The 2746-nt window shown below is 35.1% G+C and overlaps 1 pseudogene; it reads left to right on the forward strand.

Annotated features, from left to right (window-relative positions):
* Positions 1 to 648: 648 nt before the first annotated feature.
* Positions 649 to 742, forward strand: LOC130037050 (uncharacterized; annotated as a pseudogene).
* The last annotated feature ends 2004 nt before the right edge of the window (positions 743 to 2746 follow it).

Consider the following 2746-nt stretch of genomic DNA (forward strand, 5'->3'; position numbering starts at 1 on the left):
CTAGATTTTTAATTACAGATCCGTTTTGACCATGTGTCATTACTGAGAATCACTATAAGTAGATATGAAACTCACTATACAGAAAGATGCACACAGGTTACTATGAGTCATCTATGTTGTTAATGTGAGTTGGCCATTAAACTTCACTGAGACCCTTTGTTCTGTCCTTTATAGGAGCCACATGATTCTCACCTTCCGTTCAAGTTGAACTTGTAATAAGGTGGAATGAAATCATCAATATGCTTCTCACCTCATTCTTCAGGAGAAAAATCCTACATACATTCAAGGTGGTCAAAGTGCAGACAACACCATCCACCTTTTCCTGGAGATGTATAGGGGACTGAGGTGAGAACAGCAAAAGGCTCTAGTTTAATGGTCTTAATTAAGGTTTCAGGGAACGACATTAAACAACCTCATATACCACCTTCCAAAAGAATTATTTTGTAAAACTGATGCCTAGGGTATGGTAAAAGATAATATGGTAAAAACCATATTTTTCTTTCTGGGACATTAAATTTCTAAATCTATTTATGCATGCTGCTTTGAAATACACTCCTTGATTAGGAATCATTGTCTGCCATAGGAGTGAGGAAGGACAACACTCAAAGTAATAAGAAGAGAAAATATGGAAAAATTAACTCCTACTAAGTTTAACACATTTACTAAAATTGAAATGATAAAATGATGAGCATGGTCCTTGCACACAGATGATACGCATACTTGTAAAGCATTCCATATTTTTGTTGCAAGAAGAATGACCAGGTCTACTTTAAGCTAAGAAAATCCCCACAAGTACAAAAATTCTACATAAAGAGAGCACAAGTCCCCATCACAACAATCTCTCTCAATGTCAATAGACTAAATGTGCCAATTAAGAGGCACAGAATAGGAAGATGAATTAGAAAACTGAAACCAACGATCTGCTGCCTGCAAGAAACACGTCTGAACAATCAAAGCACCCATGGGCTAAAAGTAAAAGAGTGGGAAATAAGTTTTCAAGAAAATATGACCTCCACAAAGCTGGAGTGGCCATACTAGTATCAGACCACATGGACTTCAGGCTAAAGGTTATCAGAGACAGTGAAGGTCATTTCTTAATGATCATGGAATATGTACATCAGAAAGAACTCACCCTCCTCAATGTATATGATCCTAATGACAGACCAGCAAAATACTTAAAAACAACTTCTAATTGACTTATAGAAAAACATTGATAGCAACACAATACTAGAAGGAGATTTCAACACTTCTTTGTCACTTCTCCATAGATCAAACAGACTGAATCTCAGCAAGGAAATCTTTTCTTTAAGGGAAGTAATGAACAACCATTGGCTTAGAAAAGAAATCAAAGAGGAAATAAAAAGTTTCCAGAAACAAATGAGAATGAGGACACGAGCTACCAGAACTTGTGGGACACAGCAAAAGCAGTGTTAAGAGGAAAGATTATAGATCTGCCAGAATTCATCAGGAAGAAAGAAAGGGCCTACATGAATAAATTAGAGCTCAAGATTTTGGAAAATGACCAAGAAAAGTAGTCCAAACTAGGCTGGAGGAAGGAAATAATAAAACTTGTACCAGACATCAATGAGCTAGAATCCCAAAATACAATCCAAAAGACCAATAAAAGCAAAAGCTGGTTCTTTGAGAAAATAAATAAGATCAATAAACCATGAGAAGCCTCTCAATGAAACAAAGAGAAAGAATTCTAATAAATCGAATCAGAAATGCAAAGGGGAGTATCCTAATAGAAAGTACCGAAATCCATAGGATCATCAGAGATTATTTTGAGAATCTTTGCAGCACGAAATGAGAGAATCTTGAAAAAATTTGATAAATTATTGGATTCCAATTGCCTCCCAAGGCTGAACCAAGAAGATTTGGAATACTTGAACCTATCACAAACAAGGAAATTGAAATGATGGTCAAAAGTACACCTGCAAACAGAATCCATGGCCCAGATGGATTCAATATTGAACTACTTCAAACCTTTAAAGAGAAACTGCTTCCAACATTTTTAAGATTTTCCAGGAAAGTGAAGAAACAGAAATACTCCCAAATAGTTTTTATGAGGCAAAGATCACCCTAATACTCAAATCGATAGAGATACCACAAAAAAAGAAAATTACAGACCTATTTCCTTGATGAATACAGATACAAAGATTTTCAAGAAAATACCAGCAAAGAGAATCCAGAAACTCAACAAAAGATCACACACTATGACCAAGTAGGTTTATCTTGGGGATGCAAGGATTGCTTAACATTCTCTAGTCAATCAATAGAATACAACATCTCAATAAAATAAAGATAAAAGTCATATGATTATATCAATAGATGTAGATAAAGCATTTGATAAGATCCAGCACCCATTCATGATGAAAAACTCTCAACAAAATTGGAGTTGAAAGTACTTTCCTCAATCTAATCAAAGCAAATTACCACAAACCCACAGCAAGCATTATTCTCAAGGGGGAAAATCCAAAGTCTTGGAGCAGAAATCAATGAAATAGAATCCCAGAATACAATCAGGCACAAAACAAGTTACCCACTCTCACCACTCCTATTCAACATAGTACTTAAAGTACTTGCCATATGATTTCGGTAAAAAAAAAAAAAGATATCAAGGGCATCCATATAAAAAAGGAAGAACTCAAGCTTTTACTATTTGGAGATGACATGATACTATACTTATAAAATCCCAAAGAATCTACAAAAAAGCTCCTGGGAACAACAGATTTGTTTAGAATTG

This window comes from Sorex fumeus, unplaced genomic scaffold (genome assembly GCF_029834395.1).
Source record: "Sorex fumeus unplaced genomic scaffold, SorFum_2.1 ptg000070l, whole genome shotgun sequence".
Lineage (NCBI taxonomy): Eukaryota > Metazoa > Chordata > Mammalia > Eulipotyphla > Soricidae > Sorex > Sorex fumeus.